Source organism: Meleagris gallopavo, chromosome Z, assembly GCF_000146605.3.
Source record: "Meleagris gallopavo isolate NT-WF06-2002-E0010 breed Aviagen turkey brand Nicholas breeding stock chromosome Z, Turkey_5.1, whole genome shotgun sequence".
In the NCBI taxonomy this organism is placed as follows: domain Eukaryota; kingdom Metazoa; phylum Chordata; class Aves; order Galliformes; family Phasianidae; genus Meleagris; species Meleagris gallopavo.
Genome location: NC_015041.2, coordinates 60,853,986 through 60,879,246, shown reverse-complemented (window position 1 = coordinate 60,879,246; position 25,261 = coordinate 60,853,986). Strand labels below are relative to the sequence as shown.

The 25,261-nt window shown below is 36.9% G+C and overlaps 1 long non-coding RNA gene across 1 annotated transcript; it reads left to right on the top strand.

The window, feature by feature from the left end:
- The first annotated feature begins 10 nt into the window (after positions 1 to 10).
- On the top strand, positions 11 to 24,282 carry LOC109364095. The gene is made up of 5 exons (XR_004162239.1): positions 11 to 1,999; positions 3,314 to 3,362; positions 13,891 to 14,153; positions 16,777 to 16,859; positions 24,073 to 24,282. It is a non-coding gene; the product is annotated as an uncharacterized LOC109364095 (long non-coding RNA).
- Positions 24,283 to 25,261: the final 979 nt, after the last annotated feature.

Sequence of the window (25,261 nt, the reverse complement as noted above, 5' to 3'; positions counted from 1 at the left end):
CATTCCAGAGTTCTCTGGTGTTTTCAGGTTTTGGGCTGGTTTCTTATGGCACTCTATTTCAATGTCAAACTAACAATAAAAGGTGTGAAATCCACTCTTCTATGTATTTCTGAACATAGCTTTTGAAAAGAGTAGTCGTTACTCTTCTATATAATGTCAGCATAAACCTCTTATGAAGTGCACTAATACTTGTGGCTTGTATCAGAAATAGTGTAGCCAATATGAGGGAGGTGATTATCCCCCTGTACTCAACACTTGTGAGGCCATGCCTCAACTACTGTGTTCAGTTTTGTGCCCTTCACTTCAAGAAAGACATCAGGGCCCTGAAGCATGTCCAGAGAAGGGTAATGAAGCTGTGAGGAGTCTGGAGCACAAGTCTCCGTGAAAGGAGGTTGTAGCAAGGTGGGGTTTGGTCCTATGTAACTAGTGGTAGGACCAGAGGGAATGGCCTCAAATTGCACCAGGAGAAGTTCGGGTTGGGTATTAGGAAAAAACTTATCTGAAAGAGTGGTCAGACACCGGAATGGGCTGCCCAGGAAGGTGATGGAGTCACTGTCCCTGGAGGTATTCAGGAATCACTGAGTTGTCAATTAAGGGACATGGTTTAGTGGGAACATACTTGTGATAGGTGGACAGTTGGATTGGATGGTCTTACAGGACCTTTGCAACACTGATGACTCTATCTATCTCTTTGGATTTGCAGCATCAAATAATGTGCTCTCAAAATATAATAAGTGTCACATGGTGCAGTTGTGAGTTGTTGATAAATCTTGGGTGTTGCTGTTTGGATGTATTGCTTGATTACTTGATTGCTTGTTTTATATATGTGGAAGTATTCTTATAAATGTCTGAGTTAATTAAATGCTCAGGAATTACAGTGGGTACAATCACCCAACAGCCGTAGGATTGTCCGCTTTACCAGCAGGTTTCACTGCAGTGTGCATAACCCAAGCAGCATGAAGAATCCATCAAAACAGTGCAAGAGAACTACGTTAAGATACAGTGCTTAAAAAGTGCAGCTGTAACTTTTAAAGTGTTAATTTGAAAGCATCCTGTTAGAATATGTTAGCATCTTCAAAAAAGAAAGGATTGTGATGTATATTTTTTAATATAATATGCAAAACTTTTAAATTAAAGTTTAGGGTCCCTCCAAGTAATGGAAGTCTCTATAGGCCAGCTAATGTAAAAATATTAATATTTCACAAAGTTATGCACAAGTTTTGTATAAGGTGTTCTTATTAATTTCTTAAGGTGGACACATTTCTTGAGCAGAAAGCAGAGACCTATAAAATGCAGGGAATAAAACTCTCAGAGGTATATATTGGTAAGAGGCAAATCCACATGAAGTGAAAACGAAGAGGTTTTAAGCATTTTTTGAGATTGCTGCGTCCGAGTGAACATCACTAAGTTACCACTTAGGTCACACAGTCACAGAACCATAAAGTGAAGAGATGTCTGGAGACCCTTCAGTCTGACCCCTTGCCGCAGCAGGTTCTATAGAACATGTTGCACCTGAAAGTGTCCAGGCAGGTTGTGAGCATCTCCAGAGGAGTCTCCACAACTCCTCTGGGCAGCCTGTACCAGTGCTCTGTTGCCCTCACAATAAAGAAGATTTTTCTCAAGTCTTGTTGCAAAAGTTTCATCTAACCAATTATCTTATCCTCTTGTTTTTGAGGAATTAAATAAAGTTATCTCCAGTAAAATTATGCTAAATTATCACTTTGTTCCATAATGGTCTTCGGATGGTAGGTTTACACTTTCATGATCCTTGGCTATGGGAAACTACAAAGCTGGAAAATTAAATACACTTCCTAAAGGATATGCCTGTTAAAATCTTACTGTTTGTAATCTGAATTTTTTTTTATACAACTAGTTCTAACATTTAGTATTTCAAATACCATTGCAGAAATGATCTCATCTGCCTTTAAAGCTGACATTTAGCCCAAACCCCTCGTGTTCATGGCTGGCAGAAAACTCAGAATAACTTTCAAATTGTCTGGTAAGTTACAGCATTTATGCATGTGAAATAATTGGAGAAGTGAAAGTTTTTTGTATTTTTTTAAAACTGTTCCATTGTAAATAAGTTTGTGATCCTAAGTGGCACTGAGGGACATTGTTTAGCTGTAGGTCTTGGTAGGTCATGTTGATGGCTGGACTTGATGGTGCCGAAGCTCTTTTTAACCTAAATGATTCTGTGATCTGATGAAGTACTAGTACAATTTTGTACTTATATTTTCCTCAACATTTTATTGTGGTCTGTTTTGTGCTTGTATTCTACTTTGTGCCAGACAGGAGTCAAATCTTGAAGTTCTAGCTTTCATTTCCTACTCCCAAGAATTGTCTTTAATTCTGTTAATCACATTCTGTACTATGACAAGTATTCATCTTTTGTTGTAGTTGTTGAAGCAGTGTATTTAAGTATCTTGCTGCTTTGAGCCTTTTGTCTGAATGCTACTTCCCTGGTTTGGGAGGGAGTGCATTACGTAAGAGAATTCCTACATTATAATCAGCATACAGAACCATGCTCTCCTTTATCCCTCTTTTAGCTTGACCTTTTTCAAAATCATGTCAATTCTATTCTAATGATTTTCAAAACTATGTCATTCAAGTCCGTTTGTTTTTTCAGGTTTTTGAATATACCTTTTAACTATCTCCTTCATCAGTTACTGGGGAAAAAAAATCACTTTTTTCCCATTTTTTGTGGCTTGAGGCCACAAATCCAGTAGCATTCTGCATGTTTGCTAATATGGCAGAATTACTTTTGTGTTTCTTAAATCTTTGGTCTTATTTGCAGACCTTTACTTACCCTTCTGTCCTGTGCCTCATGTAAACAAAACATGATGAAGTGTATGTTAACATGGAAGCTGTATGCATGACTGTGTTAAAATACCTGACTAAAACCTTTTGGGACACTGTATGAACTCTATGGCAATTACTTTAAAACACATGCATTTGAATAGAATGACTCAGTGTGTCATATTTAATATGCACTCTATTGCTCTTTTGAGACATAATTTAAGTTTCATTAAATATTGCACTTTGAAAGAACCTTTGTCTGCTATGCTCATCTTGAATATTTGAGGGCCTTGGGGTGCTTTAGCTGTCCACAGAGAATAATGACATAAATTAAATGTCTTTGTATGATAAACTAACACCATTCAGCATTACTTTAGTTCAGCTATTTTCCTATCAAAGCAGGCATCTGCTATACTTCCTTTTCCAGGTATCTCATGATGTTCTGTATCCCATTTTGGCTTTGTTAAGTTCAGTCAAGACTAAGCTGAACAAGGTATTTCTGATGTTCCTTTTCCAGATTCAGATAATTTAAAGAAGTGGCCTAGAGACAGATCACAGATCACAAAGTAAGTCTTTTTTTTTTTTGGTATGTTTTAAAATGATGTCTGGTATCTGTAATGTTGACTGGAAGTTCAGGTGTTAAATGCCTGGGGAAGTATCACTATTTGCAGTATCCAGATTGAATTTACTATCATGTTTCTTCCTAAGTAAAATCCAGAAGAAAATATTAGCAAGTGACTATAAAACTCCTTTTAATAAAGCTTGCTGCCTGTATTATTTCATGATTTTCAAGGCCAGTTGTCTGCTCTTTGTTCTGCCAAGGGTCTTTGTGCAGCCAGAATGTTGTAACAGATCAGGATATAAAAGACATTACATTTAGAGTGCATGAAGTGGTGACTTTAGGTCCAGCTTTGTAGGACAGCAGGCTGGGAAGAAAGCAAATTGGTTGGGTAATCCATAGAAAGAGAATATTCTGTGAAAGAGAATTACTGTGAAAAGACATGGCCGTTAGACAACAGCTAATGGAATTACTACATTCATGTATACTGGTGTATTTTTACTGACTAAAATATTGACTGTGAGGTTGAGATAGAGTAAAAGATTTACACTACAGAGAAGAATAAGTGACATTCACTTTGATGACTGAAGTGGCAGTGAGCTTTGGAGAACTGATTTATAAACAATCCTCATCCTCCACAGACATTAGCAGTGCTACTCATTAGGGTCAGCGTATTCCAGGTGGAAATTTTGAGTGCAAGCCAGTTTAGCACGTCCATTTTGTGACTTGTAAGATTGTCAGTGATTCCAAACATGTAGTTTGGAATTTAGCACCTAGTCTGGTTCAATAAAGGGAGTGTGGTGCTCTCAGCCAGCAGGATACTTTGACAAAGGCCCCACTAAGCACCCAACAGTGGTTGATTTCTGAGGGCCCAGACAATAGATAGAGCTGAGGTGGTTGAGAAGTACATAAATACAGTCACTCTGGTAAGTCAGTGGTCATTTCTTCTGCTGTAATAACTGTCTACAAAAATTACATGGGCTATAGCAACAACAGGTGGTGTGTTTTATGCAAATTGCTAACAATTAGCTGCACCTGTGTTCTTCTCATTATTAAATACCCTTCAGTGTTATCTGTTCCTCACTCAGATCCATGACTCTGTGTTCATTTGATAATTCTTTCTTCAAGATAGAGACAGTCAGTTTTTTTCAACCTGATATTAGAACACCTTATTCTCAGCTGAGACTTCTATGACTTCTAATTTTGACTGTTGCAATTGTTTTTAATTCAGGACTGATGCTTTTTTAAGAATTAAGATTATGAAAAAAACCTTCTCCTGATTTTGTAGGTTGAAGAACAGTGGGTTTTGCTGTGCTGTACTGATGAGCAAAAAAAAGCATCTAGGTGGACATTGTAAAACCAATTAGAGCAGAGTACTTGACACATTTTCCCAAGGATTCAACATTTCAAAGCTAAGATCCAAAAAACAGACCTTTTCAAAGAAATCCTATGGAGGTTTTTTTGTTGTTGTTGCTGTTGTTTGTTTCTTTTTGCAGGTTGATAAAAAGAAACTAGATTTAATGCTTGTTAAATCATAGAGTCATTAAGATTATAAAATACAGCCAAGATCATCTAGTCCAACCGTCAACCCGTACAGTTCTTTGCTTTTTACAGTGATTGACTGAATCTACTGAAGAACTAAAGAGTCTGAAATAAGGTATGAGTTCACAACAGGAATCATTTCAGTAAAGGATATCCCCTTTGAAGGGTCTTCACAGCTTATGTGGGTTTGCTAGAAAAAGAAAGGTAATTTTTGTAACACAGTTGTTAACCTGAGGGTGTTGTTTGCTAATGCAAACACCTTAATTTTTTGTTACATTATTTATAATTGAAGTCCCTACTATCACTGCTTCTGCTTCAGTAAAAAATAATGATGCATTTTTATTAGCATTTTTCATGGAAGTTGGAAGGTGTGTAATTCTGACTATATTGGAAAAAAATAGCCAAAACACTTATTGACCACTCAGCTTTGCCATAAAATGAGATGTAACATAACTGCTGTCTAAATCAGCTGTCCATTTACGTTTGTAAACATTCCGTTTGTTAAAATTTCTGAAATTTGTACAGAACTGAACATTGTCATGTACCTTCCATAAATGCAGTACTCAGAAGCATCCTGGTGTGTCGTCTCTAAAAAGATAAATCTTCTGGTCAGACTTTGACTAATCCACTGTGTAACCCTTGTTAATTAGCTGCTACTGATAGTGCCACTTTAATTTTTCAAATCTTCCTTAATACTGTTTCACACTTGATGCAGAGAGCTAAGCCACTTTGGTTTGTGTAAAGTACTCTTACAGGAGTTGCCCCTCTTCAGAACTTCCAGGAGGATTGAGTATTCCGTATTAGCTGTTCTTGTGGTGTCATTTCCATGTCTCATATAATAAAATATCTAAGAGGAATGTTCTGGTCTCGTATCAGTGTCAAATATGATTCATATTCAGACCAAAACCATGTCTCTTTTAGACCAAGAAAGCTTCCAGTTCTGCTTTATAAAACCTTGTGATTTTCTGCCTATGCATAGATTTAACACAATCAAAAGTAATAATCTTGCATATGGGCATAGGATTGAGTCTCCACAATCAGATGTTGAATTTATCTTTTTTGTTTCTTGCTCTAAATTTATGAAAACATGTCATTTTGTGTGTGCGTATGTGCAAAGTCCTCTTAGTGTTATGATTATTCTATCTATTTGTGTAGTCTCAGACTTTTTATACCAAATGCTTTATTTTCAAAGCAGCTATCTCATTAAATTGGAAAGTAGCAATCCTGTTACAAAATTTCTTTTTTGCTAGTAGAATAAATTCTGTTGAATGAAATTAAGGTTGATGATCCATTTCATTAGGAAACTGACCTAGCTCAGTCTGTCAGGCTATTCCTATGTTTTCAAAGTTAACTGCAAATTACAGTGCTGCTGCTGCTTCACTCGAAAATTTATAGTGTACTGTTGTGTTTTCGTAATAATATTTTGTGGAATGTTAAGTCAGCATATAGTGCCTTTTTGGTTGAAATGGCATATGGGCTTTTTCTGGTGTATGGAAAGTATTACAGAACATTACGTGTAGGTATGAATTTTGGGAACAATGAAATGATATTACTCTAATATGCAAATTATAGAAATAGGGTGGATTAATGTAATTCATTGAGTCGTGACAGTTGAAAATGTGAATTGAGGTCAGCCCATCAGTTAAATACAGTTAACTGAGTTTTGCACAGCAGTGGACATAACTTCTTTGTCTGTAATTATACTTACCTGCATCTTGGATTTTTTGCTTTTGTTTTCTTTCTCTCCCCTCTCACTACGTACCAGCTGCTGAACATTATCTTTTAGGTAACACTAATATTTTAGAACATGTAAGGAAAGAATTAAGCATCTTACTACTACCCTGGCTTTCTGGAAGACAGGGAAAGTAATCACGGAAAAGCCAACAAATTTTGACCCTTACAAAGTGATGGCATTGTACTGATATTTTGTTTGCTATAAAGGGATAATTAAAATTAATTATGCCTGTCCTAAAGTTGCAGAGGTAAAGTGAGAAAGCTATGTGAGTTCCTCTTGTCTTAAGTGTCTCATAAAGTTGGGAATTATAAAGAATACCATTTCTTTCTGTGCTAGAAGAAAGAGAGATCAAAACACCCAGACAGTAGATCTTGCCTGATTTAGGAACAGCTTGCCTGAAAATCTCCCTTTCCAAGGAATACAGAAAACATATTTCCATTTTGTTCAGTAAAAAGCCCTCCCAAAACAAAAACAAACTAAAAAAAAAATCAAAATGTTACTGAAATACTAGTAACATTTTGGTGTTATGGAAGTGAGTTTGAACCTGAAATGCATCTTCTCAATATTCCTTTCAAGTATATTAAATCAACTTTGAAATTTAAACATCATATTTTGAACATGTTGTGTGGCTGTGGTTATGATAGTCCAGAGCTGCATATGGCTACTAGTATTATTGTTACCTGAGACAGCAGCTTCTCGGTGATGTTGTGTATGTCCAAAAACACAACATGAACGACTGAAATTCTCTCACAAAGGTTTTGAAGGTAGGAATTTAGTGCATCTGCATGTCTTAGGATTATCCAGGGAAGGATTTGTTTCTAAAAAGCAAATGTAGCCTGAAGTGCTTTTGGTTGTTCTCTCAAGACTTGATCTGCAATGTGAACTTTTAACAGTGTTCTCCATTTCACAAGACAAATATTCAAGTGCTTTCTCTGTTACACCAGTATTTATAGCACCATATGGTGCTTATTTAATTATACTGGGATGTGGTTGTTACTCTGATCTAGACTCAGCACTTTGGTTCCCAGCTGCAAATACAGTATTAGTCAAGGGGGAGAGAAGGGTGAGCAATTTGAATGAGTGTGAAAGAGGCTTGGATGCTTCTTGTGGTGAAAATTATATCCACACAAAAAAATAATAGTGCCTTTCTCATGATGAGCTGAGACACACCTTGAAATGAAGTCAACCTGATACAGCATGTAGAACTAACTACAGCTTAGTAGCAAATGCTTTGGAGAAAAAGTCTAAGAGCCAGTCACGGTCATTCTGCTGTGTTCTGTTTCCAGCTGTCAGTGTTTCAGAGGTTTTTAAGGTTGCTGTATGCAGGGAAAAATGGCATTGAATGAGAAAGGAAAAAGCAGTGCAGAAAATGATGGAGGCATTTAGTGTGCAGAATAGAGAATAAATGTTGTGACCAGTAGAAACATTTCCAGGACAAACTGAAAAAGATCTAATGAAATGATAATACAGGGTTAAGAAAAAATTTCCTGGGTAAGAAAAAAAGGAATGAACTTAAAGGGGTATCTAAGTTCACAATTGCTAGCTATTTAATGCAAGTGATATCAAATACAACATTTTAGAAGTTACGAAAGCAAGCTGTAAAGCAGAAATTGGTGAACTTAAAAGAATCCATTGGGGAATGGCAGGATTGATTAACTGTCTTCTTCAGACTGTTCAGTAAAAGAAAGTGCTGTAAGAAGGTGTGAATAAAATCTGTAAGTGTGCAGAATGACCCTTGTGACTGAGACAATGTTGTGTTACCTTCCTCTATGTTCTGTGAGATGGTTAATGCACTTTTCATGTAAGGAGCTGGATACAGACTCAATACGTAGTCTAGTGATCTCCAGAAACTGTACCTCTGTGGAGATAATTATGGGAAGAGGCTCTGTGCTGTGTAAGGGCAAGGCAACCTGCTTTACAGTGAAAAACTGGTGACAGGAAAAGAACAGCCAAATCAGTACTGAAGACTTTTTTTCCCAATAAATTCAGTTATCATTGGTGATGAAGTAGCTAATCTAGGTAGTCAATATAAACATGACAACTGTGGCAAGAAATGATTGAGTATTTACTGAATTGTTGTTTGTACTGAGTGGTTGTGTTTTAGAAAGACAGAGATCTTGCTGTAAACCCTGCAGATCCCTTCCTTCACCTGAGAAAGAGCATGCATGAAGGAACAGATCGTTGTATCGAATAGCATCTAATAAGGACTATTTGCTTTCCTCCTCATGCTGAGGTGGCTCATGGCACTACTTGAGCATGGACCTCATCTTGCAGAGGACCACCAGCAAGGTCCTGAGCTGCCCATCACTGGAGAGGCACAGCGAGTGCAGTGCCATTGCAGATGTGGCCAGGAGTGCCACAGGAGTCCCAACAAGTATCAAGGGTGGTCTGTGATTTCCAGCGTTCATCTGGCTCATTTCCTTGTAGACAGTGGGTACTCTCAGATAACCACAACTGCTTTAGATGGAAGTAGGGTAGCAACTAATACTGATGGTGCATGCTTGCTGGAAAGCATTAAGCGCCAAAAGGTGAGAAATTCTGCCAAGAGGGGAAATGCATGGAAGAGATCTGTCCCCACATCTATCTTGTGCATGGAGCTCTTTTCACTGTGCATGAGGTGCCTACATAAGTGAGCAGGAGGAGCTGCCTTCCCCTTCTATTAAAAAAGCTCTTTGAAAATGGAGATGACAATTGTTATTATTTGCATATGAAAAAATGACCATTTCCCATTCCTACATTTTATTTTATTTTTTAAATTTCAGACTTAAAAGTTACTGACATGATAGAGCTGGATATTTTAAATGAACAGCACAGAGCAATTAAAATTAGATGCTTTTAGTGGTGGAAAATTACCATTTTTATTGCTGTTGGTTTGAGCTATTTCACAGGATATCTTTTGAATACCGTCACATAATTTATCTTCCACAACTTGGCATGTTAGCTCATTAGTTTGAAAGAAGTACTTTCAGAGGCTCAGTATATTGAAGGCAGAATTGGAAGATATTAAAGAACTGGAAGGTAGGCATTTTTTTAAATCTTGATTTCCAATGAAGGCAGCACAATTAATCACTCATCTTTAGGTGTGCCTATATCCTCCTCTACCTGGTTTTACACACATTTGAGACAGATTATCCTGCTTATTTTATAAATAAGTACAAGAAGAATTTTTAGTCTTCCAGTTGGAAGTGCAACCTTTCAAAAACCTTTGGTGGTGAGCTACAGCGCTGAAGTTGAAACAACTAACCAGGGGCAGGCAAAGGACTAGAAAGCTTTTAGCCTTGTAAAAAGTATTGTCGTATTTCCAAATTCAGTATGTGAGGGAAAGGTTTAGGAAGAACTGTAGATCAGGCAAGTCCCTAACATATATGCATACATAAACATTAAATATATATATATATAACTCACATGTTTTTATATATATATATATATAGAACAAGCATCCAGAATGATCTACTTTCTTTAAACTGTACTACAAATTCCATCTGATAGTACCACTGAGATGTTACAAAATGTCTGAGAAGGTGAAAAACAAGAGGAAAATATTTACAGCTGATTTTAGGGATTTTCTCCTTATTTTGTAATTTTATGCTTAATGATTTCAGATTTGATCTGAAGATAATTACTAGGTGCCACTGCTATCCTCTTGTTCAGTTTTAAAATATCCAGCAATATTCTCATTTCAGTGGCTTGCTGATGTTTAAGAGTGATATTCTGTATTTTTTTGTCAGGAAAATGACATGTATTTCCTTCTCTGCTTGAATTTTCATGCTTTAGAGACCTGTACATTAACCAGAGCACAATCACTCAAACTCAGTCCTCACAATAGAAAGATACTTGAAGTAACTATCTTTTCTTCATGGGATAATCCAGTTGAAAGATCATTCTCTTTTTCCCAAACCATCATATGCCAGCTGCTAGTCATCTCAGTCAAATAAAAGGATAATTGATGTAATGATTTTATTTCTTTTGCGTAGTACTGAGCAAAGGAGCAACACTACATTTCCTGATTAAGGATGGATTTATTAGTTTGGCCTTTATGCCCCCGATGGAAAGCAGGTTTTAGCCACTGAATCAAATTCCTTGGCACAGTTGGTGTGAACAATGTGGTTACTTTCACACAGTGGAATGAACTGATGAATACATACAGTAGTAGTTCATAGACTCACAGAATCGTTTGAGTTGGAAGGGAAACACCTGCAGCAGATCACAGTGCTCAGAGTCCAGCCCAGCCCAGCCTTGGCTGTCTGCAGGGACAGAATGTTCCCAGAATATGGGCATATGCTAGGTTTTGTGGGTTGGTTGTTTTTTTTGTTTTGCTTTGTTTTGTTTTGTTTGTTTGTTTTGGGGGGGAGGGGTGAGAGGGGGCAGGAGAGGAATGACTTCAGGGTATGTTAATGCCTTTAATATTTTATTCTTGAAAAAGAAACAAAACATTTTGACATCTCACAAATGTTACACTGATCTCCAGTGAGCTTGTTATTTTTTAAAAAACAGTGCTCTGAATCAAAATAAAAATGTTGGATTTTGCTTTGTTTTGCAAAACTTTTCGTGGTCAGTTTAGTGCTGAGGGCTATGACACACAGACCTTTGTGTATGGTTCTCTTATGTTATAAATTCACAGTACTGTTTAGATCAAAACACAGCTCTGGATAACAGCTTCTGTTTTATTTCCTTTCTATAAGCTTGCATACAAAATTTATACAGTGTAACTCACCCGGTGTGATTGGTATAAGAAGACATTATTGCTTTGTTTTGCAATTCACTGTAACCTATGCCAATTTATATAAATATAAATAAGTATCTGTTCCTACGAAATGGAAAGATAATATGGTTGGAAAGCTGGATGTGAAAATAACCTTGGTTGTAGGATGGATTAGTTTACCATGCATCTTCTCTAAAGTGGTTTCTTTGAGAAATGTGAAGGATAACTGTACACTTTGCTCATTTCCAACCCGTTGTAGTCTTTCACAACTAACTATGGTGTTGCTGAGTACGAACTATCTACTGTGAAGCACAACTTTTTACATTTTAGCTGGCTTTGAGGTGGCAGCTGTCTTTAGAAATAGGTGCCTACAAAAAGGTGTCTGAATTTGCAGAAAGATCTGAACCTGTTGAAAATGATCTGAAGAGGACTTTTTTAAGTCTCAGAAGCCGAGCAGGATTGCTAAAAGCCTTTGTGTTTGCAGAGAGATGATGCTCTGTACTTATATGGACTATATTCTGCTCACAGGAAGAAAACTGCGTATGTTTTATTTTATTTTTGTAACTACTTGATCTGAAACTTCTGTTGGGAACCTGGCACCAGTGATGGTTCTACAGACCAGAGTGAGTTCTTTGTTAAAAGATGAAGAAAAAAAAATACAGAAGAAGAAAAAAAAAAAAAAAGGAAAAAATCCAAAAACAAAATGATCACAGATCTTTGTCATTACACTTTTAAGAAATTATCCAAAACTATGGGTTGAGAAAGTACCTTATCTCTACTGAGCTGTTCAGTCCTCTGATTCAATAGAAATGTGAGTGCAGAAAAATGTTAAACTCAGTTGAGCTAAATCTGAGTAGTAGGGATTTTAAGTGAACTCGGGGCGAGAATTGTGATCATTGAATTGCACTGGGTGCTATGTAAGCTGTTCTGTTTTCAGAAAGCACTGAAAAACAATCACCTCAGTTGTAGGAAGGCTGAAATGCAACAGCAAGGCTTCAAATTGCAAGGTCCCCTCTCACACAGAAGTCACCCTTGTTTCTGTCTGAGATTTCTTTTGGTAAAGATGGGTCACCGGCATGCCTGAACATGATATCATGGCTCTGCTTAATATAGCTCTGCTTTAAAACAAACTAAATAGGTAAAGAAAACAGTGACTCAGGATTGCAAACAGAAAGCTTGCTTGTTACTAGCTCTGGGGAAAGAAATCTGCTAAATATTACTTTGTGTTTTATTTACAGTGTTTTATGTTGTCCTATTTAACAGTATTGCTACAAAAGATCATTTTTATTAACCATATTTGTTCACCTTCCTATCTATCTCATTGCCAGCAGTCATGCTGCTATTTACAATTTTCCTTCATCAGCTGTGAATATGAAGTTAATGTATGCAAGTGCCTCAGGCACCTTCCAATTACACATTAACATAGGCTGGAACAATTCCAAAATATTTAAGGAATATCACTTTCAATCATTTCCATGTTAAATTAATATTAGATTTTCTTTAGAAATGTAATATACTCTCAGGCTGTTAGTGCAATTAAGCAACTTCAGGACACACTTTTAACATGGGGTTGAGTGAAAACAAAGCTATTGTATGTTCTAACCTGCAAGCACTATACTTGGTCTTGGCAAAGATGAAGGAAGGACTCTCTGTGTCATGAAGTGACTTTTGTAAAATACCCACTGTGTGAAATAAAAGAATTTTGCAAAAAGTCCTGGCACTCCTATTTGCTGCTTCTGGTCCGTGGAGGTACTTGTACTAGAGGTACTAGTCAATAGAAAAGGAGAACAAGAGAAAGTATTTGATAGCAGTAGTTGAAGTTTTGAAATACTGAAGAATATTTGAAATACTTGAAATTTGGAGAAGGAAGGATTAAATTTTAGGTTACTGAAGATCACATGCTTAAAAGAGAAAAAATAAAAATAAAAAAAATCTGTGAGGCAGACAAAGATAAAGCAGTTGGCCAGGAAGGCCAACAGTGTCCAGGGCTGCATCAATAGAAGGCTGACAGCAGAAATAGGGAGGGGGGTTGTCCCCATTCTGCTCTGCCCACATAAGACTCCAAGTGGAGTACTGTTTGCAGGCCTGGGACCCCCAACCAAGAAGGATGTGGAGCTGTTGGAGTGGGTCCAGAGGAGGGCCATGGGGATGACCAAAGGGCTGCAGCACCTCCCCTGCAAAGACAGGCTGAACTGAATGCTACAAGGAAATTTTTTCTTGGGGGATGTGAGGCATTGGAACAGGTTTCGCAGAGTAGATGCCTCATCCTTGGAGGTTTTCTAAGCCAGATTGGATGGGGCACTGGTCAACCTGATCTAGTGCTTGATTTAGTGGTTGGTAACCTTGCCCACAGCAGATGATCTTTAAGGTCCCTTCCAACCCAAACCATTCTATGATTCTATTTTATTAGTGGCTATGGTTCATTGCATTGCCATTCGCAGCCATTCTACATTTAGCTCATGCCCAAAATAAATGCCTAAAGGTTAAAATTTTCTGTTGTGTGCAAGCCTTGGCAGAAGCCATATTATATTTAACCTTTTTTTTTTTTTTTTTCAGATTGAGATCTTAAGCTGCATAAGCATTTGCCAGACCATATTTACAGAGGTGAGAGCAGTCAATGGACAACTGTGATGTGCCAAAGCATCTAAATGCCTTTTTCCTCACTGCCAGCAGGATAATGATTCTGTTACTTTCATCCAAAACTCTTGCTCAGAGAATCTACTACTTACAGTAATGTCTTCTGAAGATAAACAGCAAAAGTTAACCAAAAACACTGCTGAAAAACAGAGAACAAAGTCAGTTATAATGTAGGACTAAATGTAAGTATAAACATGGCAATTCTTCTAATTTGTGAGCAGCAACTAACTGTTTAATTTTCATTAGTTACTGATATGTGTGAATTAGTTCTTACCTATGAATTTACAATTGGTGATAACAAGGTTTGTGGCAACTATACATTAGAGTATCATTGATAACAAGAGTATACTCTAAAAACATGTTCTTTGGAAACCTATAAACATTGATAGAATCAAGGCATGAAAAGTGAACAAAATAATGAATTCTGTACAAGCCTTTCTGTTGTTTTAATAAGCTGTTGAATTTTGTTGTAAAAATGTTTTGCAAAGTTCACATAATGACTTCCATGACACAAAAATTTGCCTTTAGAGCAGCAAACTATCTACCAGATTAAAACTCCTGACTCTATAATGTTTTCACATTGCATTTGACCTCTGTAAGATTTTAATGACTTTTAGTCTACTCAACCAACTTTTCACCATTATTGAGGGCTTATGTTAAGGGCAGCTTTGCTACTGTCCTGAGGGCATCTTGCTCAGTGTTGAATTTAAAGATAATACATTAGTTTTGAACACCTAGCCTGTAGCTAAACTGGTTGGATTAGTATCGTTTTCCCTAAAAAAAAGTCTAAGACATTTAGTTTTTAAAAGGTTCATTTTCTGTACTGACATCCTGTTTACAGTTAGAAGTTCAAATGTTGAACATCAACATTATGATCACTTAGAGAATGCGTTTTATTTTGATGATGCACTGAAGTTTGGACTAAGGAATGTCACTGATCACAGCTAATTACTGCCATTATCCAGTAGTTAGATACTAGGGACAAAAGAAAGAAAAGCAAATAATATGACACACAGTTAGCAATCAGTGTACATACTGTTGCACCACTAAAGCTATTTTTTAAAAATTAATTATGTATTAAAAATAAGAACTTAATTAGTAATGTAATTTATAACACATAGATTCTTTATAAGGTTACAACATCCAATAAAGTTTGATGGGTAACCACCACATAAAGTTTTTATCTTTTCTTTCTCTTTTCAGTTCACAAGTTTTCCTCTTCAGGTAGCATGAGAAAAACAGTATGAGAGTGCCAGTAAATAAGCAAACGCAATGGAGACTTGTGGCACAAATTGTCATTTGCTGTAATATGGACTGACACAGTCACATTTTCTAGATTATATCCTGTTTTGCTATCACTAGCAAGAATGGATTGTAAGAATTTATGCAACTTTTTTGCACTGAAAATCTCCTTCCTAAAAACCTAAAGATGATACTTTTCTTTCTAAATGTTTGACCTCTTCATGCAGATAGCTTCTAAGTATTTGGAATATAATATTAGAAGTTTTGAATATCCCTTACTGATGTTAAAAAGTACAATCAGTTTGTTTCTATTTGCACACTAGCATGTGTGCCTTCACTTCTGTATTAAAATAAATGGTTTCTGATGTGATTGCTGCTATATAACTGTGCAGCACTTGAGCACAATGTACTTGCAGGTGAAATGAGCACTGTGCTAGATACTGTGGTATGGTTTGTATTCAGCAACCTTAAACGAGTTTCTTGCTCGTCCTTGTTAGCATTCTGATTGCTGATGGGTAACATCTCACTTGACCTGTGAAGTTTGACTTTGTGTAGTGTTTAGTATACCCTAAAATATGACTCCTGTGCATACTAAAATCCAAGTGCTGTAATAAGTGAGGAGACAGTCTTCTTAAGGTGTGATGGGTGATCTTGTCTTTCAGTTGTGGGATTGGAAGGGTTTTTTGTTTGTTTGTTTTTGGGTTTTGTTCCTATTTTTTTTTTTTCCTGCGGGAGGCTGTGCTCTTTTGCTCAGATGACCCATCATCAATTCATAATGTTTCGTATCAACACCATCAGACAGATTGGCCTCTTTATTGTGCAAGAGTAGAGAAAGAAAACCAGATAAATAGATATGAGAGGGAGAAAAGGAAATGAAAGAATAAATAAAGGTAACATCGCAAGTATATTTGAATATATTCAGTTGATGTTAAAAGTGTGAAGCTATGAAATCTACAAGTTGGCCGGTGCTAGTAGTTCTGGTTGCAATATGTATGTATGTATTTTCTGCAGAAATAACCAGAACATCATTTAGGTCAGGCATGAGCAGGTAAAGGTTATCCTGATAGGGTAAAGCTCAGAGCAGAAGCATGACAGTCTCTGCTGATGTGAGCTGAGCCCAAATGGCTTAACTGCCCATTGTTCTTGAGGTGTCAGATAAAAAGGATGTAGTAAACAGCAACACTGACTGAAATTCTTCAGTTAGGCTCCAGATTTACATTCTTTTACAAATAATCCATTTCTTTGTTAATTAAGTCATGCTGACTGTCAAGATCATTCACTGCTAATTATTGTTGCAAATCCTGCAAAAGCCTGTGTGACAGTAACTATTTTTTTTTTTTTCACATTCCCAACATTGGGACTGAACACAATCTTTTTCTTGAAAATCTATGCATCGTTTAGGCACTTCCAATGACTGCTGTGATGGAGAATTTGAAAGACTGACGAATTAAGTCAGATTTAAATTCCAAAGAAATCATTTACTATTCTTTAATTGGCAACACTACCAGTGCTAATAATCTGTTCTGTTCTGCTAATAATCTGTTCTGTTTTTACTGTCATCAGAGATACGTGTACAAAGTTGTCAGTCTTCCACACATCCTAAATGAGCTGTGAAGACGTGATCCTGAGGAGTTAATGCTGTACAGGTAGGTCAGTTCCCTTGCTGTCATATGATCATGGAGGTCTCCACAGTCCAGTCTGAGTGCTGACAAGTAAGAGTCAGAGGAAACTTGTTTTTATTGTGGCCTAGATTTCCTAGCTGAAGGCTGATGTGTTCAGACTATTGCCCCTACCTGAAAGAAGGTGTCCTCCATTCCTCTTACTGCTTATCTTGTTTTCTTTTGTCTTTGTTATCCTCGTCTACTGAGAAGGGTATTCTGACTGTCACTTCTGCTTGTTTCATCCTTCTACTTGGAGTCTCATCCATACAACTACACGTATTTGTACATACAACCCCTTTGATGGTTACATAGCCCACATACATACAGTGTGCCACTGAAGTGTTAGGATATATTTGTGTACTACTCTTAGTTTGCACCTTTTAGTACCTTTATACTGATGTTCAAGGTTAATTACATCTTGTTGTATACTTCCATAACTTAGAGGCATCAGTATCCTTTGCTTTGTACAGAAGCTTTTTTTCCAACTCTGGGTAGTGTGTTATCTCTCATGCCAAACAGTACTTGTCAGCAGCCATGGAACACTCTAAGATTGTTGTAGTTTAACCCAGCAGGTGGCTGAGCATCACAGTCACTTGCTCACTCCCAGTGGAATAGCCTAGCTGATGCCTAGCTCACCCCAAAAGCAATGAAAGAGAGCAAGATGAACTCCCACCCCCTTCAAAACTCCTTCTGCATGATGCCATATGAAATGGAATATTCCTTTAGCCAGTTTAAGTCAGCTGTTCTAATTCTGTCCCCTCTCAGCTCCTTGGACTCTTCACTGAGAATGGCTTTGACTCTGTCCAACGTTGCTTAGCAGCAGCTAGAAACATTGATGCATTATCAGCATTGTTTTTCTCCTAGAACCAAAACATGGCATCGTACCAGACACTCTGAAAAAAACAATTCCACACCAGATGAAACTAAGACAAAGATACTTATTCACAGCCTAGTAAAGCAAATAATCTTTGCTCCCATAGCAAATTCATTTATATTTCTATAGGAAGCCCTTGCAGTTACTTTGCCTAACTATCATTTCTACATACATAACCTGTGGAGCCTGTGTTCTCCTCAGGGGGTGCAAGAGGAAAGAATCCTTTCATAGATACAATGGCATGCTTCAGATGTTTCTCTTGCTGCTGTTTCATGACTGTGCAAAGAAAACTGAAGAATTAAGAGCTGTAGTACTAGAGTTATCCTGTTACTACCTGCATTTCACAGGATTCAGTCAGGGTTTATTTGTTTATTATTTTTTTCCCAACAGTACTTCATTGTAAGGTATTTCGGCAGCATAGTTAAGACAGTGTTCTGATAAGGCCAGCAATTTGACTAGTAACAAATAGATGGAAACTAGGCCTTTATGAGAAGGCATAAGGGAATCATCAAAAGCTATCAGCAGTGGGATTATAACAATGCCAGGACAAACACCTGATATAAATAAAATTAATTACTCGTAAATCAGTGGTGCCTCGTCATCTTCCTGAATAAGACAGAGGATTTGCTCCTATGAAAGAAGAGTAATTAAGATGCATTTATTACTGGAATGGCACTGGATCACATATGAGGAGTGCTTCCAAAGAAAGAACAGTTTCAATTGTTGTGAATTGTTGTAAAGTTGTGGATGCCCCTCCCTGGAAGCACTCAAGGCCAGGCTGGATGGGGCTGTGAGCAACCTGGTCTAGAGGGAACTATCCTTGCCTAGAGCAAAGGGTTAGAACTAGGTGATCTTAAAGGTCCCTTCCAACCCAAACCACTCTATGGTTCTGTGATTCTACAATTCTATGAAATTACATGAATGGATGAAGAAGCTGAGGAGAGACATCATATAAAAAATGTAAATTTAATGCTCTTTTGTTATTCTCTATTGTTATTACTCTTTGTTATTATTTTGTTATTCTGAAAAAGTGTAGAAGAGAAAAAAAAAGATCTTGAGATACAAAGGTGCCTTCAAGAAGCCTTCAGATTAGTCCCTTCCTCAAGAAGGCCTTGATGTCTGAAGATGTAGAGTCTGCTGTAGAAGTCAAAAGGAGAAGAAAGCATTGTGCAAAACAGAGTTTCAGCTACTTTTCTTTGAAGTCATTCTGACAGCAAAAGAAGAGATCGGCTTTGCTTTTTCTGGAATGCAAACTGTGTTTTTTGATTATAATATGTTGATGATGTCATGGGTTTGTTTACAATGAAGAGATAATTAGGGATGAAAATTGAGTGAGTGATGGACAAGGAACGTTTTTAATAATGTAAGTTACATAGCTTGACTTAGCTCTAATCTAAATAGTATACTCACTGAAAATGTAGTGCAAAAATCAAGTAAAGTGATATTAGATATTAATCACAATGAGAGAATGAGTCAGCTGGAGTATTAATAACCTTATGAATCTACTTAGGTTGACTGGTTTTATCATGATATTGTCCCTCATACAATTAGGAGAAGCACTAATTAGTGCTTGAAAACGGTAAATGAGATACACTTCAGCCTTTAAACACATCAGTGAATGAGACGTGGAAAGATATAGCAAGTGGCAGCCCAAAGCCTCAGTGAATTGCAATTAGAAAGTAGAACATTTTTTGTTTTAGTAGATCAAGCAGCTGGAAATAACAATTTTTTTAAAACCTAACAAAACGCATTATTGATTGCAAGGGTCATTTTCAAACTAAACTTTTGTCTTCCATTTTCTTCTCTATTTTCTTCCCCCCACAACACATTTCACCTTGTTTTTAGCAAGGTCTTTAAGCTGAGTAGCACACAAAATCCTACTGACTTCATGTAGCCTGATGCTGTGTTGTCTGATATCTCAGCTGTTTCCCATACCCGCTCAGATAGTAAATTACAATGGGCACATGCAGAGGGACTCAAATGCAAGTTAGGCATGGTAAGCTGGTGCACCTTCAAAGGAATTGTGCACACCTGAATGCTGAGACACTGAGGTGTCCTGGCACTGCAGGCAGTTGCAAGCATCAGGGACTGCCCCAGATGTGTCAAAACATGACTGTCAGCCAGGTCTCCTCCAAGGGAGCAGGACACTCCTAGGCAACAGGTATCTCCGTGGTAGGGCATTAGGGTTTCTTTAAGCAGCACAGCCTAGTCTGTGAGTGCACTGAAATGAATTTGTACTGATGTAACTGAAGTAGAGTTGGAATTTCTGAGTTGTGTATTTGGATGCTGTCTTTGTTTCCTTCAAAAATGTTGGTCAGCATGTCCACCCCTTTCATCTCAGTGATATTTAGGATTCATGTTCATCACCACCAGGCCATGTGGGGACCTCACTGTTGATGTTTCTTGGCAGAGGAAATATGATCCCAAATTGGCTGACAAACCAGACTTGCAAATGCTCAAGGAAGAACTAGCTTATGAGTGGAGGAGGACCACTTCCAGCTCCTCTAAAAAGTAACTGAATGAAACCTGGCAGCTGAGCTCTTTAGCATGCTTGTTGTTGTGTGACTCTTTCAAAAATGTAATTCAGTTTTGATTGGCATGAACAAAGTATCTATTCCTTACATGGAAATCTCAATGCATTATATGCATATACATACAAAGAAAACAGTTTTTGGAATACCAAGGCGCTGTTCTACTCTCTAATCTGCTGAGCATCATGTTTGTGGAGGAATGTGCGTGTTCTTGTCACTATGGGTTGTGGATGGTATCTTGTTTGTGAGGCTGCAAGCTACAGAGATCCAAGAAATGTGTTTACAAGGTTCTATTCAACAGATTTTCTTTTCCCTCCATACACAATTAGACCACCCCTCCCCTTTTTCCTTCTTTTTTTTTCTTTTTTTTTTTTTCTATTAGCAATATCTAATTCAATATTGTTATGAAAAGAGAGAGGTTCAAAGTTGCAAGGTCTGAATGATAAATTAACTGAACAAATGGGCAGGCAAGCTGAAAAGAACAGAAGATGGATGTGGAACCAGATTCTTTCTTGTTGACATATGGTTGTGAAGACAGGAGAGAAATATATGCCATGTGCAGAGGCAGGTAGTAGAGATTTTGGGCTGTATTTTCTTCTCACTGACATCTACTTTATAGGGTAATAACCACATAAATATTGGTGGACCTTTGTAATAATTTTAATAGATTTAGCTGTGAGGAAAAGCAAGTTCTTGGGCTTGTTTTTTCTCCACACTCTTTACAATAATGGCTAAATCATGATGCAGACGCCCTCTCTGGACACCCAGGAATCTTTTTCCATTCTCTGTGTGAGACAGTTCTTATTCACTAAGTACAGAGGCAGCAGTTTAAATGATTCTGTGTACGTGACAAACTAAGGACAAATGCAAGTTTAATCCAAGAGCGTGAAAAATAATCAATTAAGAATTCTCATTAACTATATTTGGTAACTTAATTGGCCTTTTTGACTGTGTAATCTCAAGAGATAATTATTAGTGGTGCTGGCCCAGTCCTCGGTAAACACTGTCTTTTAATTAATTCCGGAAACTGATTTCATACCTTTTATTCCTCCTTACTATACAGAAGTACTTTCTTATTGTTTCTTTTTTCTTTTTAAAATTTAAACAAGATACATCAAGATTTTTTAAAAATTGTCAATAAAGAAAGAGTAATTTCATCAGTGACCAAAGATAAGAATTCTTCAATTTCAGTCCCGAACTGTGCAACTTGTCTTAGGATGGGGAGTTCATGTGAAATCCTGCTCCAATGGAGCTCTGTGGGACTTAAGACCTTGATGTCTGTGAAACAAGAATTTCTCTGTGTAGTTTTCAGTAAACTATGTATTAATCAAATAAAGTGAAGCAAAAAGAACACTATGTATTATACATAAGATTTTACATCACCATAGATGGGCTGATCTATGGCTGAGTGGAATGAAGGATATAACTTTCTTAATAAAATCAGTGGACTGTAAATGTCTGAATCTTTTATAACATTTAAAAATGTATTTTTGGAAATCACTGATTGGTAATTGCTTTCAGTTCTATGTTGCTTAGACAATATTTGTGTTACAGCACTGTTACAGCAAAAATATCTTTTCTAGCATATTCAGAAGGAAAAGTTTAACCAACCTTATGATAATAACACTTGCCGAAATTTCTCTCTGGGTTGGAATCCAGTGTTGTTGGATGTATACAACAGTTTGTTGTTTGCTTTTTTTTTTAATGTATTATTTCTACCTTCACTGTACTTCCATCCTGGCAGAAGCAAAAGTACTCCATCAGAAATTCTGTCCTCACTCATTATTTCCACTATGAGTGGAAACAGGATGTTCAAAATCTGACAGTATTGAGAAACTATTCTCACAAGATTTCCATCCAAATTTTGCAATCTGAGAGTCTGCCACTGGAGCATAGTATTCAGTACTATTTATTTATTTATTTATCTGTTTATTTATTGAATCATTCAGATGGTTTCTCATGCTTTGGATCTCTGTGAGTTCACATACTTCCTTTGAAATCTCAGCCAATATCAGACTTCAGATACAGCAACAGTTCTTAAGTAATTCTTGACATGCATGTGGGTACTGAATGCATTTATGTAGACTAAGCCTCTTACACCAAAAATTCCCTGAGCACCACCCACTTTATTCCTAGATCCTCAAAAGGCAAATACAGGCAGCTCTGTAACAGTGGCGGGATGATTAGTGTGTATGGAAAATGTGAATGTGTAAGACGTTGTTCAAATAAAGATGAAAAAGCATGCAGAAAATACAAAGTCAAATTCTGGTCTTAGTCATAATGACTTTTGTCCATGTGATATATGATGGGCAGCTCATATGCATCTGACTGAAATAGTTTCCAAAGAGGGAAATATTGACAGAGGAAGGACAATTGTTACTTTTCTGAAAAATGTGGAAGGATTAATTTGCAGCGTTTATACAGAAAAATTGAGTTAATGAGGCAAAATGTGCAACAACGGGTGGAAATGTCTCTTTCCTAAGAGAGGCATTCTTGGTAGACAAAGAGGTGTCCTCGGTTTGAATGCTGCATATATTGTTTTGTGGGGTAATTCAGTCAAAGACATTTTACTCCTGCAGATTGTTGCTGTTACAGAGTTCAGGTCTTGTGACTCTACAGGACCTTGCCTTATCTGAGGTTTCAAAGGCCTAATCTTGTTTTCTTCTGGGTTTCTTGACTTCTTTTAGTTCTTCTGCCAAAGACTGATTTAAACCTGCTTGCAGATTCCAGACAAACATCACAAATGTCTAATCTTTTATAATGAGTCTCTACCCTCCTGTTCTTCTCTGCAGAAGAAGAGACATGGCTTTTCCACAGCAGCCTGTGTTTGTAGGATGGTCTTTTGAAATTAGCCTGAGCCACATAATTAGAAATAATTGAATTAGCTGACCTCTGGAAAAGAGGTGAAGTCAATATAATAATTAAAGACCACATTTCTTTATAACTGAATCTGAAAATGAAATCTCCAAAGGAAGGAAAATGTTTCTTACTTTTTAGAAGTAATTAACATTTGTATTGTTTTTTATATCTAAACAGTTATCAGAACCGTGCATTTTTACCATAGTCTATCATCTGTGTTAATGTTATCAGCTAGTTTTGTACAGACTTTCAACAAATGTATTCATTATAACCTTTCAAAGACACAGGACCTTTGTGAGGTATCTGCCAAAGACAGTGAGAACCAGATCCTGCAGTCAATCTAAAATACAGTATTTCTCAGTACCTTTGCAGCTGGTTTCATCAACTGGAGATGTTGAGACACTTGCATAGGGGAAAGCAGAAGAGTCTGCTAAGAATTTAACTTCTCATTTGAATGTGTTACTGCTACATACTTCCAAAGAAAACAGATTAATTTAATGAAAATTCCCAGACAACTGTATTTGTGATAGATCCGTCCACTCATCCATCAATTTATGTATTAAAGGTTTGCTCTAATCTGGTTACAGAGGATGAATCCTTTATCATTTCTGATTAGATGTGGTAAAATTTCCACTTCACTTCTTGAGTTTCAAAATCAAACTGTAACAACAACAAAAAAATCACAAAAAATCACTAACTGAAAATGTTTTCTCTTCAGAGCAAAAGTGTTTATTTTCATGAGAACAAAAGCTTGATTTCAAAGTCATGTTTTCTGTTCTAGCTTAATGAACAACTCAAAACATTTCAAAATATTGTGTCTGGAAGAGTCAAAGCAAAATGCTATGTATTTCTTCCATTCCCTTCCAGATCTTTTTATTTACAAACAATGTATAAAAGCTAATGGAGCATGATTTATGTTTGATATCTCTTACAGGCTTTGAACTAGGTGCTTGGGATCTCACTTTTGTGGTGTGTGAAATAAAATTCCACAACTGCTTCTTCAGTGCCAGAAATGGGAGCTTGAAGGATGTCTGAAATCCAGACCTATTTGGAAGTAAAATTTACACTCTGCTTTAATAAGAGTTTTCTTTAAGGTTATGATTTGATTTCTTTTCAATGGCTATCTATCAATAAAGAATCCAGCTCCAGGCCATGGTTTTGTGTTGCTTTATTTTTTATTTTTACTTTTTTTGCTTCTAATCTGTATTGCTTTTCATATGCACGCCCCCCTCTATTCAGTAATACTCTATCAGTGTGTTCCACTGTGATTTATTACATCAATGCATCATTAGAATGATAGCTGACTCTAATGATGCATGATCTAATACATCATAAGAAAAACATACCATTTGGATTATATAATAAGATTAATACATAGACTGCTTTTTAATCTCCCTCTTCTCTTTCTTAGTTGCGGACATGCAATGCCATTAGAATTAAGGTGAGGTAAATAGTATTTCCAGCTTTACTTTTTACTTTCTACCTTCCTCCTTGAATATAGAATATATATATATTCAACACTTTACAAGGGTAGATAATGGCAGGACAAGGGGAAATGGTTTTAAGTTGAGGGAGAGAAGATTTAGGTTGGATGTCAGAGGGAAGCTCTTTACAGAGAGAGTGGTGAGGTGCTGGAACAGGCTGTCCAGAGAGGTTGTGGATGCCCCAACCCTGGAAGTGTTCAAGGCCAGATTGGATGGGGCCCTGGGCAGCCTGGTCTAGTATTAAGTGGGGAGGTTGGTGGCCCTGATGTGGCAGGGAGTTGGAGATTCATGATCCTTGAGGTCCCTTTCTACCCTGGTCATTCTGTGATTCTATGATAGAATTAAAAAGTATGCATCAGAATTAAGTTAACTCTTGTAATAATAAGTAAAAGAAATGTAAAAGAAGCCTGGCCTTAACTCACTCCACAAAATACAATTCTTCCCTGTATTAATCCATCAATGCAAAGTTTCTCAAAAGAACCGTGTTCCATCTTGGAAAGGAAGGAGGAGAAACTGAAAAATAACTTGCTGAAAAAATGCTAATTTTGTTCAGTAATTATAAAGTAAATCTAGAAAAATTCCAAGAGAAAGAAACATTTGCATTTTAATAGCAATGCTTTATACCCCGGGGGAAAAAAA